The 17,311-nt window shown below is 33.9% G+C and overlaps 1 protein-coding gene across 7 annotated transcripts in view; it reads right to left on the bottom strand.

The window, feature by feature from the left end:
• The window catches only part of CCDC102B (coiled-coil domain containing 102B), a 116,176-nt gene extending 99,440 nt beyond the window's left edge, over nt 1-16,736 (bottom strand). For 3 of the 7 annotated variants that reach the window (XM_015855189.2, XM_015855193.3, XM_085537554.1), the window contains exons 1-2: nt 12,961-13,069; nt 8,550-8,598 (exon numbers count right to left, since the gene is read on the bottom strand). The gene's annotated coding sequence lies outside the window, so the exon portion shown is untranslated. Of the gene's footprint in view, nt 1-8,549; nt 8,599-9,051; nt 9,085-12,960; nt 13,070-16,595 lie in introns of those variants that run through there. The other 4 variants (XM_085537551.1, XM_015855190.3, XM_085537553.1 and 1 more) reach the window with 4 other exon arrangements.
• Between the last annotated feature and the right edge of the window lie 575 nt (nt 16,737-17,311).

The raw sequence follows: 17,311 nt of genomic DNA, 5'->3' as shown, positions 1-17,311 counted from the left end.
TCCTGCTTCCAGTTTCTCAGTTATAAACTGCTGCTTTTCAGCTGCATTCAACTTTTCAGTGCTTTCTAGGACATTTATATGCCATTATGCAAAAATTTCTTGAGAACGAAAAGGACAAAAATGGACTCCAGCTCACTTTGTTATCACTGCCTGGTGTAGCATCACCACCCCACACAGTGCTACATAGCTGCATCACAGCCATTATCAAAGAACCATCAGTGTATCCAGAAATTGCATTTGAGTAAACTTTATGTAGATGCCCCAACACATGAATTCAAATAAGGCCTATTAGAGACAATATAATTAAATATTAAAATCTTGCTGTAGTTTGCTACTTTAATTTTTGGTTTGTGGTAATGCCTTTGTTTCTGTCCCAGAGCAGTGAATATCTGCAGACACTTATTACTGTGCTTATAACCAGCAGGGTTTAGTGGATTTTGCTAGTGGCTTTGCACATTCACTGGAACATACTGTAAAGTATGCAGCTGACAAATCTTAAAAGTTGGAGAAATATGGGTGGAAATATTTTTATTTGGCAGAAGTTTCAGAAGTCCTAACAAGAGTATAACTAAATCTTCACGTCTCAGAGCAGGCATCTCTGGTTTTAAGGCAATTTACCCACAAACTGATGATCAAACAAGTGGTCTCATCCACTATCCATGAATTCTTGGCCATTCTCCACAGTGTTGGCAGGGACACTGCTGATAAAATCAAACTTGCCAGTCCAACTTAAAGCTGGTAATTTTTGAAGTAAACTTGCAGATCAACTACAGCAGCCTAACAGTAAGCCTACAACAGTTTTGTGAAATACTGAACTATGCATGCATTCTTCATCCTGGATAACTGATTCTGACTCTGCACCTAACCAAACATTAATTAAATGTAATTTAATTTTATATATTTTAATTTTAATTTAATAATTAAAATTAAAAGTAATTACACTTTCTCCAGAAAATAGTAGTGCTGACTTAGTCTGAGGTGGTGAGGAATGGAGGACGTTCACATGTGCCTTAACTTCCTTATGTGTTTTTCAGTTAACGTAATCAAATTACAAAGAACTGTAAGACTGCAGGATGTAGGACAGCGTTTTAGATATCTAAAGATAAGAAATACATAAAACACCAAATAAAAGATTCTTAGCGCTGATTTATGAATACATTTATAAAGCCAAAAAGATCCATCTAAACAGTGAGAAATCTAGAAAATCTGACTGCATTTATTAACTCTTTATTATTGATTTCTAAACTTTTAGAATACAGATAGGTACAGAAAATGGCTTTGTTCATTATTTCTTAGTGATAGTAGGGTTGATGATGCTAATATATAGCAGATAGACACTTGATTCAAACTATTGCTGATGTCACTCAACACACATTATGCAGAAACCCAAGGTTCTAACTGCTCCAAAAATTCTAATTTAAACTTACGTTGGAAAGAGAATATTTCTTAACTAGACTACAGACAAAGAAGATTCATATTATTATTGTTACAGAGTCCTCTAAACATAAGAAAGAAGTCAACCCTGAACAGCAACCAGCTTGAGTTTGCAGCAGCAGACTAGCTAGCTCAGCATGTGGAACTCAATGAGCATAATATACTTAATAGTAGATAATTGGAAAGTAGATGAAAGTGGAGTTTTCTTTCCAGTGAAATCTTCTGGTAGTTCCACCTGTTTAATAATTCAGGGAGGAGAAGTAACACAGAATCCCTCTTAAAGTAATCTTCCTAACTGAGTAATCTAAAGAATGCCCAAGGTGTAGAAAGCAACATTTATAGTATTGTTTGAGAGGGCTTAAGACTGCATAAAAGAGATCTGGTTGATACAAGAAGGAAAATGTTACAGACATTTGGCAGACAAAACAAGAAATATGCTTTAAACCACATTATATTGCAATTTTGCTTATTTAAAGAATGTTCATAAACAACAGACATGAAAAAGGAGCTTCTGATTTGTCAATCCAGGCTATTGTTATGGGCAAAGATAAATATATTAGCTACTGGTGACAAATGAGACAAAATCACTAGAATTGAAAATAATTATTGTACTTCACTTGTGTTAATACCTGTTCATTGAACTCAAGTTTTCCATGAGTTCCACTGCAAGACTTATCAACTTGTAGATACCATATTAGCACCCTTTTTCTAACTGTGTGTCTTACTTTTCAGTTACATCTCCTAGTTATGAAAGCCCCAGCCAAATTTTTTTTAAAAAGGGATTCTATCTCTTTACAGAAAGTAACTGCTTCAGATGAAACCAGTTAATTTTCTTTAGTATAAGCTGTAAATGCAATAGAAATTTTAAAAAAGTCCAAAATGATTATCTTCTTTCATAAGTACTACAGGAAACGTCAGAACCTTACATAATGTTGCTGCAGTTATTTCTAAAACAAGAAAAATGCAACAAAAAGTAAATTTCGTTTACTCCAGGAGGTGCAAAACTGTTTGAACTTATATAAAACAGACATATCAGTTCCATAGGGAAACAAGAATCTTTTGTAAAGCTCTGTCATAGCTGGAAGCGCGTGATCTATTTATGTATTTATTTTCCCCTCGGCTTCTGGGTGGTTTGAGTTAGTTGATTTTAAAAATGATTCTAACTGGAAAACTGCTACTACAGGACAGAAAACCCTTGTGCAGCTGTGGGCTTTGTATGGACATCCACAGGTAACAAATAGTGGGATTAGTAACAAGAGCGTGGCATAGGCTAGAATATCAATTGAATCCTCTCATCTGCTCTTCTCTGCTGGCAGAAGTGTGGGTCGCATGTGGGAGTGCACAGTGAGTGGGAAATTAGCAAGAAGTAAAGCTACAGCCATACCAGCACAAAAAATATAGGGAAAGTCTACACATCAGGAGCTTGTGACTTGGTCCAGCTGATAAAGCAGAGCTTAGAGGTGTGAAAATAGCACTGAAGCACTGAGCCATACCATGCCTATGCAGACTTGTATGCTATGTGCGATTGTTTGATCCTGTGGCTAGAGAACAGGGTGAAAAAATAAAATAAAAATTGACAAGTAAACAGCAGAAATGTCTGGGAATTAATACAGACCAAAAATTTATTGATGATTTAATTTAATCTAAGAATGTGCACCTACTCACAAAAAGCCCACAAAACCTGAGGCAAAGAGAAGTCAGGCGGCTGGTCATTCTGCAGAAAATCCTAAGAACAGGTAATTGGTTACAGGAATGGTTATGGCACAATGGGACTGATGATTTGCTTTAACAGGATGCAAGGAGATGTACAGTGACATCCACTGGCAAAACAGATTCTATTCAAAACAGACCCTGTTCTATTCACAACTTTCAAATCGCCTTGCCTGTCAAAGTTCATTGCAACCTCAAAATCAGCCCTAAATATCTGGATGTATGTGACTTTACACTGGAGATCCTGCTGAGCACAAAGCTCATGCGTGCACCTGGGACCAGAACTATCTGGATGAGCATACCACATATATGAACGGCACAGCAGACAGGGAGGTAAGGGCCACTCCGCAGCTATTTTTGCCTGCAGCCAGCTGAGCTCTGTAGCTTCTCTCTTGTTTCGTTGTAAAAGCACTGTTCACAAACTTCCTGATATTGTATAGTTTAAATTCCAATCTGAAAAGTACAAATAGGTCAACATACTCAAAAAGCTTTGAAATTACAACTGTATTGCTGAGGCTTACTGGCAACACCAAAGCTGTAGAAACAGCAAAAGAGTGAGCCCTGACATCATTATCTCTGAAACTATTTTGCTCGTAGGTGCACTCACTGAAAATCAGACAACTTATTAGCTACAGAAATTCATGAAGTAATGAATTTATGTACTGTTGTGTTAGACTAGTCTATATGAAGAGGATTGAGCCTTTGTTTGATCTTTCTTTGGTTTTGGGTAGGTGTATGCTTTTATTATTTTTTTTACCCTCAATAGGTAACGAGCACGTAAATTAAAGTGCGACTTACAGGGTATATTTTTCCTGTAAATACTAGAGATTTCAATGGACAGTGACAGTGTATGCACATTCTCATATTACAACAATCTGAGTCTGAGCAAGTTAAGAAAAGTGTTATTTTAATACTGAAAATTAAAGGTGGTGATTTCAATATTTCTGAATGTATAGCCAAGGATCATTGCGTTTATTTTTTTTTTCCATAGCTATAAAATATACCATATGGTTTAATACTGTTATACTTTTAAGCAGATGATGTTGTCTCCAAGCATTATATTCCTTACATGTGTCAAAACTAGAAATCAGCCAAAAAACATCCTGAAATAAAGACACATGCGATGCAAATTATTTCCTGTCATAAATTATCTGGACATTTTTTTTTCCCTTTTACACTTATGTAGCCACATTTTTTTAAATATAAAATATTTGATGCAACACTCACTCACTTAAAAATTCCTATAGTTTCTACTATTTTTTGATAACTAAAAACAATTAAACTGCAAAAATCATATAAAGTTGCATTTCTATTTTCGTGAAGAGAAATGTCTTACAGGTTTTGCTGCTTTTCATTTCTTTTTTCCTTTTGTTTGATTGTAAAATCTGTAAGACATACAAAAATAAAAATTTCTCCCACTGCATCACTTCAGTAATTCAAGTTTGTTAAGTACATTTTTGGAATCAAATTGAAATCACAACCACAATTTGTATTATATTGTGTTATCTTGAATTCCAATATCATATTTAGTAAAATTAAGTTTCCTTTTAAGATCATTGATGCTGCTCTGTCTTTAGGCCCAGATCCCATTTCCCCATTTCTAAACTTTTTTCTTCTTTAAACCATTTTCAGGCTGCAATGATTGAAAGATAAACCCAGACTGATTGTTTCAAAAAACAAAACAACAACCAACAACAAAAAACACCCCACCAACAAAAAACAGCCGAGTTATCCTTACTTATTATTCAAGGGGAGTAATACGTTTATTGCTTTTTACTTATTTTTCTTCCATTTCAAATGCAAAACAGACAGACAAACAGCAAAAATCACCACAAAGCACACAATGATATATTTAAGCCAGCTACACTCCTCAAATCTTCAATTGGATAAAAGTTGATATTTTTATGAGATTACGTTTATATAGCTTCTGTGAGGGCCTACACACTCATCCATACATCAAGTACACAGATTTTAGAAAGAAATGCATTTTCTAACATACTGAGATATGAACCTTGATTGCACATTGACAACATATGTTCAGTTGTGTAACTTTTCTACTTCTATTACTGCAAGTTTATTTGTTCCTTCTTTCCAAGAAATCAAAATGCTGGCAAGTGAAGAAGAAAAAAGTTCTTAAAGTGCACATGCAGGATGCAAGAGAAACTCAAAGAAATCAATATGTGCTCTGCACAAGCCAGTTAAAATTTGAAAGTATAAATGTGATGAAATATTTAGTTTTTCACTATTTGGCTACATTTGAATCAAACAGCAAGCAGAAAGCAACAATAGAATGTGCAAGATCAGAGAGAATCAATTAGTTTAGTTAGCAGGGTGGTGTAATCAGAGTACTGAGAGAAAGGCTGACATCCAGAGAGCCCAAAGAGAGACCAGATGATGAGTATTAATACAGTGATGAGAAAGAAACCCCACAGAGAAAGACTTAAGGCTACTGGTTGGTGAAAGACCCAGTATGAGTTCAGGACATGTGCTTGCAGAATAAAAACCAAATAACAAACAGCACTATTGTATACCTGCCTTCTTTCATGCCTTATATGCCTTCAAATCAGTTGAAAAGTTTCCAGAAGATGGAATAAACTTTTAATCAATAAATTAACTCCTAACATTTTTCTAAAGCAAAGAGGCTGGTTAGAAAGTTAATTAAGTATCCCTTTGAAAAGAAAAGATGCTACATACACTCAAAAAATTATTAGGTATTTGAGAAATCCACACAGGTTTTCATAGCACTCAGAAACAGTCATAACTTGAATGGGGGAAGGTGGGGGGGTGGGGGCAGGAAGGGAGTGTGATATTCTCTCAAAATAAATAATTACTTTACTCTTACATTACTGTTGTCAACTGTTTTCTCAGCAATTCCTGTTCCGAATAAATCACTATAGTTCTTTTTCATAGAATTACAGTGTTTGAAGGAGAACCTTTAAGATTACCTAATTCCACCATCCCTCCCACTGGCAGGGATTACTAGATCAGGTTGCCAATGCCCCATCCAGCCTGGCTTTGAACACTTCCGGGCATGGGACTTCTACATCTTAAAAGGATGTGCCAGAAGAGAAACAGACTTCACTTCTCTGCAATCCTACCTGCTGCTCTCTTTTACTATTTTTCCCTAGTAATGAATAGGTTTTACTGTAAAAATGGTACATTTACATTACAAAACCATGACAGTGGTATTTCATTATTTTTGTGTCTTTTTAAATGCAGGAATATATTTTATATCTTACAATAGAGTGAGATACCATGCACATACAGATTCATAAAAAGACAACTTGGAAGGTAGTCACAGATTATAATAAGGCTAAAGACTGAACAAATCCTACTCCTTTTCCTTTTTGGCTGTCACTTTTAGTATAAGCAGTTTGTAGACTTCTTCAGGATGAGAGCCAGTATTATATACTCAATATGATTTGAGCCTATTGGTTAACACTAGTCATTACATATCATTTTAGTATCTTCCGAATTCTTTTACAGAGGCAAGCTTATATTTCTTTATGTCTCTGAAGTTATGTTCAAATACTTAGTGTCGAATATGGACAACATGAATTTGTATAGAGCTGTTGTCATTTAGTACCACTACTAGTCCACAAAAAGCTCAGAAATACTTCAATTGTTTACAGTATTTTCTTTCCCACATGAATGTTTTATTTGATTACAAATCTTCACAACATTTTAACCATAACTTCTCTATGCACAAGCCTGTAGTATTGATACTAATTTATTAGTCATTACACATGGAAAGAAAGTGTACAACAAGAGTACGCAAGGAGTATAGAATGTCACCGGTTTCCTAGACAAGCTCAAGGAAAACCTAGTATTAGACAGAAGCCAAATCAAGCCTTACCCCATACATCAGCTATTTGTGGTTTCTGTGGCAAGTTTGATTAGCTGGTTCACCACTGAACTTATTAGCTTTTAATAGAATAAAAAATGATTAAAAAATAAGGCAAATTCAAGTTACCAGGTAATTAGGATATGATTGAACAAACAGTGTTTTAGATGCATTTAAAGAGGTACACAAAATCTAGTGTAAATTTATGGACTACACAAGTAGCCAAGTCACCTTAGTTCTAATCTAATTCCACTTATTCCAAGTATAGGCACCTAGTCTTTATTAGTCAACTGAAAATGTATTAATTCTGAACAATTTAATATTCTCACTTTGAAAATGGAAAGTGATTTTTGTTAATGACCAGTCCAGCAAACTTTATATGATTTTCTGCTTTTGAGAAGACATCTCTCCATCTTTCAACAGTATCCATTTTTACTACTGTGACATCAACAGATGCATGAACAGAATAAATGCTCTTATTTCATAGAAGTATCACCATGGTTCACTTCCAGTTTAACAGCAAACCATATTTGAGAAGAGTTACAGCAGGATAGACAGAACTTTTATAATTGTGGTTACATCAGACAACTGGTCAATGTCTGAGGGAAAAAACATCTTAGAGGTTAGACCATTTGGACTTGTACCTATTCCTTTTTCAAAATTCTTCCATACTTTTAGACAGGACTGGCTTCCTGTCTTCCCAGTTTGACTGATTACTCTGTCACCTTGAGAGATTTCTCCCTTTGCAAGGATAACTGACAAGACAAAGAGTTGCTACTGTATAATTAAAATTTCTTTGGTTATTATTGTGCTGAAAATAATCAGGATCTCGTGATGAGTAAAGCTGCCTAAAACCATAGGTTAATTTTGATAGCCGTTTGATGCAATATTGATCACTTTTTGTGGATTTTCCCTGAACTTTTGAGGGAAAGCTCCCTCTCTCCCAGAAAGAAATGTAGAAGGCTTCAGAAATGTATGGGAGTACATATCCAAGACATTCATCGTTCACAAGGCTAGATCTACCTTTAGGCATGATATTCATAATCTGTTCTAGACATCTTTTTAAGACTTGCAAGCACTAAATTCAACTGAATAAGTAAAAATTGAAGGAGAAAACTAAGTCTCCTTCATTTTAATTTAGTAAGCCTATAAACGAATCTGAAGTAACTGGAACAAACATATTCAAGAAAGCTTTAAATAAGTTTATGGTAAGTTATTCAAACAGAAGATTGTTGTGTTGTGGTTTGGTTTTCAATAATTAGTTTCCTTTATCAGCCATTCATAACCTCAGCAATATACAATATAGCATTTTAAGATGAGTAGGAAAAATGTTAAATTTATCTTGGTGATTTTGTGAGAACCTCTGTAGTTTGTGATTGTTTACAGCCAGAATGTAAGATATTCACTTACTCCCAGACAGCTCTGAGAGCTTAAGAGAAGATCTGGTTTACTTTTTTTCCTCAGATTGTCCTATAAATCAGGTTAGTGGGCTTCTTTGAGTTTCAAAAGGATGGTGAGGCATTGAAACAGGTTGCCCAGAGGAAGTCTGAATGTCCCATACCTAGAGCTCCTGAAGGCCAGGTTGGATTGAGCCTGTTTCCAGATGCAACCTGTTGGATAATTAAAAGTATCACAAGTTTATATCACATCTCTTTACATTTTATATATTACTGTGTTAAAAAATGAGTTTTATCTGTATAGGTCCATTTTCTTCTATAGGCATTTTCCCCTCCCTTGTAACAAAACACTGAGTGGACATTATTTCCAGTGTGAAGATTAAAGCTCTGAATATCCCCCCCGCCAAAAAAAAAGTTTAAAATCCTGCTTTTTTAAAAAGCTCTCGGCAATACCTTGGAAGTATATAATGATATAAGATAACAAATCATTATGTTATACTTGTAATTATTCATGATCTTTTCATATGAAAAACATGACCTACTTTCAAAAGCAATTTCATAATACTGGGAGAAGGACAAAATTAATCACAGATATCTGACACTTTTTTTCCAGATAAAACAATCCAACAGTTAAGATACAAAACAATTTTTGTTCAAAACACTCACCAGTTTCCTGAGTGACACTGAGCAATTTCCCACCCACATAAGAATGCTCAAGAATATTTTGTTTTCTCTGGGTCAGAGCCTATTTCTTCAGCTTGCTCAACCACTCCAGTTCAGTTGGATAATAATTAACAGAATTCTGCTGTACAGAGATTCACTCAGTTTAATCGGAATAGTTTTAGAAGCCATTAGGTCTTTACAGAATTTTCTTTAAGGGGATTAATTCTTGGACATTTACATGTAATTAGTTTCAGTTATCCTTAACTATTGTAGTATATTAACATTAATAATCTTTTGTCTTTTAGTAGTTCAAGGGTTGGTGGTTTTTAATGGTGTCACATTATTTTATGATGATTCAAACTCCACAAATATGAAAGAAATGTACTAAGAGATAATATATATCATCACAAAGGCCATAGTTCCACTGTTACAAGAATTATATAAAATAATCCATGAAGTACTGTGTATTATGTGGTAATGGTCACAAACATAGAGAAGCATGAATATCTTTATCTTCCCACTGCCTATAGAGGTAGGTAACACCAAAAGAGGTAAAAATCAATTGCATACAAAGTTACTGATCCTGGCTCCACTACAAAATTTATTTTGAATATTTTACTCCAGTCAGAAGAAGCTACCATCCTTTTGCCAAAAATGATACCTACCAAAGTTAAGGAGAAGCATTCAAGTAAACTGCAAATAGGTTAAAAAGCATTAAAGCAAAAACAAGAAGAGCTTTCTGGGCACTTCTTGCCTGGTATTCTTCCCTAGTATTCCTCCAGTTATGTGATTGACATTAAATATGGGATCTGGCATGAAACTTCTCTCATTTAACCTAATGTAAATCAGACCTAGAAGCAGCATGAGCCCAGAGAATCAGGCTGTTCAGGGAGGATCATTTTCACAATAAATCAGCCAATGATATATTACCACATAGACTAAAAATGGAACAGGAATAAAAGCGTACTTAGCTCAGAAACCTGCTTTTCCAGATGAACAAGGAATATGGTTTCTATCATGCCTTAACAGGAAATTACTTTCTAGATAACATTTCATTTTCTATATGTTAATATACCTCTATGTTATGTCAGTAAAATTAGGAACAAATTGACTTGCACAATCCTGTTAATACTCCATAAAAAAGTCACAGGAAAATGTTTTTTTTTTTTTTTTTTAAACAACTTAGAAAATTAAAGACCAAGTCCAAGCCCTCCAAAAAGGTTTGTGCAACAGGAATGGATTATAATAACAATAGAAGTGGTATTTAGGAACTAACTTGCATACTCTCTTTATTATATATAAGCTTATCCCGAAATAACTTTTAACTGTAATAAAGATCTGTTTAGAAAATGTAGGAAAAACTTTAACTTTAAAGCAGCTCTTGCAAATATGAGATTAATGTTTAGTTTGCAATTACAGTTGTAACTCATTGATTTAAAGCAGAAGATTCAAAGCTGAGAAATTGAAGAGTAAGGGCAAGGAACAGGCAATCATTACAGAGATGGACTCTATATAGGCACATGAGCTACAAATCAATCCATGCTAGGAAAACAAAACTCACAAACTGAAATTGATTATTTCAATTTCAACTGAAATTGATTATTTCAATTTCAGTGTTACCCAAGAGTTTGTTGTTTTCTCTATTTTGCTACAACATAGTTTAATATAAATGCAAATAAAGTCTTTATCTCTGTTTTCCAAGGTACGTCCTTTAGAACCACTGCTTCTAGATGCAGTTTTCTCTAGAAACTCTATCACAGAAGAATAATTACCTTTAGATCTACTGACACCTACTTAAGAAATGGATCGCACTTATGGGAGTGAATAGTACTGAATAATCAGGCCCCCAGTAATGATAATGACATAAGTAAAAGCAGCTTTCACATCTATATAAACAGTTTACAGGCAGAGAAGGAACTGCTTCCTCTTCCTAGAGGAGCGGAATGTTCCTCTCTAAAATAGCCCTCTGTGTTGTGTCCTGTGTTGCACAAACATGGATCTTTGGAATAGAAAGTTCATGCTTGCACATCATTTTTAAAATTTATATATAAAGTACAGAAAAACTTTTAGTGCTCTAAAGGGCTAAGACCCTCTTAGGACCCTCAAGGGGGGTTTGTTTGCAATTGGATGAAAATAAACCAAACCCTGAAAAGCTGCACAATACACTTCAGAGCACATGCTCATTTACATAGATAATTAACAAAGCCTGAATATTAATGTAAGGTTTGTGTTTCCCTTGGAATGTTGCTGCTAAATACTTCATTCAAGTGTACCACTGTAGTGACTTGCAATGGATATTTTAAAAAGTAAAAGCAACACCGAAATTCAAAATGTATACCTCATTGTTACAATATTTTTCAGCAATCCAAATAAAGCAAGATGAATTTAAATCTGCACTAGTAGTTTATCCTGATAGAAAGTTGCCCTTAATTTTTGTACATACTCACCAATGAACGTTCAGAGGAAGTGTGTTAATTAAATTTTTTTTTGTAAAAATGGCAGTATTTTTTATTCTCAATATAGTTTGAAACATTATTTTATTATTATTATTTATCTTTTGCAGATACTAAAGGGATAATAGTTATTAGGATGGAATTATTAATGTGGATCACAATTGCTAGTCTCTTGAGCCAACAGATTAGCCAACCAGCAGAACAGTAAATTTGTATGGTTTAAATGATTCCAAGATCAACACCCTTTGTTGCTGAACTCAGTGACAGTACTTTCAGTTTACCCATTACCAGTTACTTTATAGTATTTGTTTTCTGATGAATTTATACCTCAGGTCCACCTAAAGTCAATATTTAATTTGAAAGAATGGCCTCAGTTCAAAGCATACTACACACACATACATGAAAGTGGCAGACATGTTAATTTTTCCTCCAATTTTTATTTTTTTTTTTTTTTGCAGAATTATCAGGAACATTTAATGATATTGAGAGATATGCCTATTTCAATTGATGATACCAATAATTCTATGGAAATAATTTTATCTTCAGTATATTATGTAAAGAAGTATATTCAAAATATTTCAGAAATGTAAATTTTTTAAACATAAATAATCTAGAAGAGGAGTTAGGCTTATAGCAATAAGATTACTGATACTAGAGTCTGCCTTACAAAATGGCTTTAAGAATTACTTCAAAGTAAGACAGACAAAACACAGCTAACTGTATATTCAGTAGGAGGGCTGTTAATTCTACTTGCTATATACATTTATTGAACTCATCAGAATTATTTTTGAAATTTGGCTCCTGGTTCTCAGTGGTGACAGATGGTCCATGCATTCTCACATCATCTGGGGTACAGCCTTTCAAATAATGACAAACTAGACACCTTTATCCAGAATCAGCAAATTGTAATACTAAAAAAATAATAATTCAATTAAGTATGATTATGTTGTATTTCCCACTTTTTTTCTTATGCTATCTGATATTTTCCGAAGGAAACGAGGATTATATTAATTAGAAAAGAGAAATACTGAGACCACTTCCTAACAATAACATGCAATATGAACAGCTGCAAATAGTTCTCAGACACTAACTTTTAAAACATCAGTGATTAAAAACTATTAAGGATTTACCAGCATTGTCTACTTCAGGCATATTTCACAGAGTGATTCGAAAAAGAATTTCAGTATTGAGGTATACTTTCCATAGTAAAGGGGGAGTGTGGGGGGGGAAGAAGTGAAAAGACATGGTTAACAGAGTGTTAGTATTAATGTTACTTGGTGTCAGTAAAAGGAAAGAAGGGACAGCTAAATCTAATTTAGCTGCTTTTCAAAGGCTGCTTTCTGATCTTCAGTATTTTTTACTGAATACTGCAGATTGTTTTCCTCTCCACTATCAGCATGATAGTAACCCAAAAGAAATATAAGAATTAATTATTAAATCCAATCTTAAGACCCCTTACCCTCTGGATTTTCTAGGCTCCTCTTGCTTCTCAGAGTTACAGAAACGTGTATAAACAACAGAATTTCCTGCATCCTTTTCTCATCTGCACAGTATTGGGATTTGGCCAACAGTATTATTTACAACCTTAAGGCCACTTCACACTAACTTGAAAATGACTCCTATTGGCCAGGCTTTATCAAAACTAAAATCAAAATATTTTTCTTTTATGAACAAGTCATTTATCCAACAAAACATTATGCCATATTGTCCTTTGCTAAATATTACTTTCTTCAACTTGTATTCCTGCATAACTTTCAAAACTGAAGACTATGACCCCTGCCTCCTAATTATGCACAAGCTAAAATTAACTGTTCTAATCCCATTAATTAAGTACATGCACAAGACTTAACCATAGTTTGTGAATTTTTATGCTACCCCTCACTCCTATTCAGATCCTGAGTTTGAAATACCTGATGATATTTCTCTCTGGATGTCTATAATCTAGCAAATATATATATATATTTCTGTAATTAACTATGTAATTAACCAGACATTATGCAAATATTTATCTTAGATTATCATTGATATGAGAATGCAGCAAGGAAAAGATGAAAAATTAAAAGCTCATTTCTGAAAAAATGAAATAATAATGAAATAATTCACATTAAAGTTCAGGGTTGTGGTATTAATACAGAAGGTAAGAAATATTTCTTCAAATCAGCACACCAGTTTTTGCAACTGACATATAACAATGCATGATGCCACTGGTGTTCTGAAATTGATACTACAGGCCAACTACGTAGCATGTGCTAGAGGTATAAAACTGATATCATTTCACATAGCTTATATTGTATTTGCCATAGCTTTGAACAGCTAAATATTCTCAATTAAAAAAATCTCATTGTATCCCTTGCCAGGATTTCAGACTGAGAAGCCAGATTTCCTTATACACAGTTTTAAGGAACATGTTTACTTCCCTATTAATATTTCAGCATCTATTAATAACAATAAAGCAGTCTTTTCAACAAGAGTAGCAGCTATAGACACAAGACTCTTCACTTAAATAAGAGAATTCTCTGACAGTACATTTACTTTGAAGAAAGGAACATACCTATCCTCCCACTCCTATCAATAACACTGTCACCATATGACATCCATGATGCAGAAGCTCTGCTACACTGACCACAGAGAAAGGGCACTCAATGGGACAGGGGCGGGGGGGAAGAAAGTGGAAAAACTTAGATATTTCTATTAAAAACCTGTATCAAATTAAAAAAAGACTACTGTCTTATTGTGTCTTCCATGGCTCTTCCTACAGCCATATCTCATATCCCACTGGAATATTCTCTAATAACATCACCCATTCAGTCCTCATGTACAGATTATTACCTTTTTGTTTTTTTCCCCCACAGTAAATGAAACCTCAAATTACCTGTAAAACAGTTTTTACTAGAAAGCATTACTGTATATACTCAATAGTCAAATAGCAAGATCTTCAAACACTGTAAACATAGTTACTGCATTAAAAAAAAAAAAAAAAAAGGATTTCTTTTTTAGAGGACATAAATAACAGTATCACTCTGGCATTACCATTCTCACTAATGTGAACAATTTGTGCCTTCAACATTTTGAGTTACAAAACTTGGCAATACTGAAAGCACTATGTTACTAATAAAAAGAGTATTTTCATTTAGGTTTCAGATTGTCTGGATTTCATCTCTAACCATTTCAGAAAAGGAACTCTCATAATTATGTCTTTAAAACATCAAATTATATATTAAAAAAAAAGAAACATACAAACAAGTATGTTTCTGATTTTTTCCTGTAGTCCAAAAACAAGATGAACATTGGCTGCATGCAGATGGTGAAAGTGTCTTAAAAGTACTTATAGGCTTACAGCAATTAAAGAGGCCATAAAAAGTATGAATATATTTAAGACCTCGTGCCATGCTATCATGATGACTTTAAGTCAGTTGCCCCTACTCAAGATTAAATCAGAAGTAAAATCCAGATCACAGGGTGCATTTTTTTTTTCCTGCTTTGTTGTTGTTACAGTTTTTTTCAAAGTGATCATTGTACCATTTTTCCCCTTTTCTAATACACAGTAACTACAGGAATGCAATATTTTCTCTTACTGCAGTATTCTTTATTTGTATCTACTTATCACCTCTCAAGTATTATAAAAAAAATATACTTTTGGATAATTCAGTAACAAATTTCAGTTTTAAAGCACTTTTCTCAGTTAGCAGCCCAAACAGAACTGCAGGAATTTAGAACTCCTTTACTTGCAAGCTGTTCCTCTACTTGCTTTTATTTTTTCTCTCCCCAGTTGCAGAAACTCATCACAGTTTCAAGGCAAACATTATTAATCACCCAAGACTATCATGTACAGGATGAGACAGTGCCATGAAGCGATATGCATGTTGCTCCCAAAATTATGGAGCATAGAAAAAATAACTTGATCTGGGCAGAGTGTCAGGGAAATGTCTTGAATTAAATTGTAGTGAAAAAAAAAAAAAAAATCACTTTTCAATTATTGTAGAAGGAACAGCATATGTGGTTATACTCAACTATTACAAATAATCTACAAGTATTATGCCATTGCATATCCAGGAACTGGTTGTGAAGAAAAAAGGGTTGATGTTAGTCTAAAGACAACAATGTTTATAATAGTTTTAAAATGCTCTCTCATTAAAGTACTTTGTCTAATCTATTTGGTTCTTTACAAGTTGTCTCAAACCAACTGCCAGTTACAGTCTGAACTGATAAACACCCACTGCAAAACTGAGGGTTAAGATCATTGCAAATTTCTTGCATCTAAGATAGTTCTAAAGAAATTTTAAAAATCACTCACTAGCATAATCCTTCAGAGAAGCCCCTTGGTAAATTGATCCATTCTAACTGCATATAACTGCCCAAAAGGTTAACACATACTGAATTGACTGCAGATGGGTTAGCCTCATACCTACATTCACCTCCACAAAATTTACTAATATTACTATAGAACTTTACTTTTTCACTGAAAAGGAAAAAGACATTTCTTACTACTTGCATTTTGGGCTTAAAGTGCTTTTGTCATTTATAAAAGCATAGGAAAGACTGAAGTGTATAACAAAAATATTTACTCTCTCAACACTTTTAATTTCATGTTTTTTCAGTAGCACACTGCTCAGTAAATTTAATATCAGTAAATTACTTTGCTTAATCTTATTCTTTCCCTATCCTTAGCATTTTGTCATGCTTACACACAAGAATGCCTGGCAAAAAATGAAAAGGTGCATTTTCCCCAGTATCCAGGACCCTATCACAGATAAGCCAGATACACATACATACTGTACCATTTAACTTGATCCAAGTTGATGGCACAGATTTCTTCAGAAGAAAACAAAGACAGAAACATAAGAAAGCAGCAGAATAAAAGCTGTTATGCATGAACTTCTAAGTTACTGTAACTAAGACAAAATGTGAGAAACTATAAAAAACCCCTTAACTACTGGAATAGTTAAATAAAAATGAGAACAGCATAAGTGTATTGGAAGGAAGCTAAAAAAAGAAAAAATTACTGACATAAACATCTCAAGTAAGGTTTCCTTCACATTTATTCATTTGTATTCTATATTCATTTGTATTCTAAAAATACACATTTTTACTTACTGTGCAAGTGTCCACTCAAAAATAAGGTATTCTTAGGCAAAACTTCTCTGGTTTCTTATTATGCTAAATCTCTGCTCCTTGTTTAAAGAAAGTCATTGCTAGAGTTGAGAGATGTCAGTCTCTAAGCCTAAAGAAGTCGTTTCTCCACCCACCAGGCTTCCTCCAGAATTTATCTATGGCAATTGAGCTTCAACAATTGCTGAAAACTATGATGTTGTGGAATAAAAATAGGCTTCAAAAATGTAATTTTGCAATGAGAGAAAATATGCAAGCAAATTCTGATATCAGAATTAGAAACTGAAATCATCATTAAACTGATTTAGTAACTTCTGTAATATCAGATTATTGTTGTTTTGTGGGGTATGTTTGTTCTATTTTTCTCTATTCTTTATTTTTATTTTTTCAGATGGGTGGGACTACCACTAGTCTGTCCCAGTAATAAGCCTTAAATATTTTACAGGCCTTAAGAACTCAGCTGCTCATCTTGTTTACAGACAGACTGAAAAATAAGGCTTGCCTAGTATCTGAGAAGGTGATCTGCCTTCACTTGTTAGAGTTCAGCAAGGGTTAGCATCCTTATGGATGTATTGCATTAGCCAAGAGTTAATCAACTATAAGCTTCTAACACAAACTTGAAATTTTCTAAAGAACATAATCTTCATGGAATCATAGAATGGCCTGGGTTGAAAAGGACCACAATGAACACCTAGTTTCAA

This window comes from Coturnix japonica, chromosome 2 (genome assembly GCF_054131305.1).
Source record: "Coturnix japonica strain WE chromosome 2, WE-NBRP24, whole genome shotgun sequence".
Lineage (NCBI taxonomy): Eukaryota > Metazoa > Chordata > Aves > Galliformes > Phasianidae > Coturnix > Coturnix japonica.
Note: the sequence above shows the minus strand (reverse complement) of the source record. Positions and strands in the feature narration are given on the sequence as shown.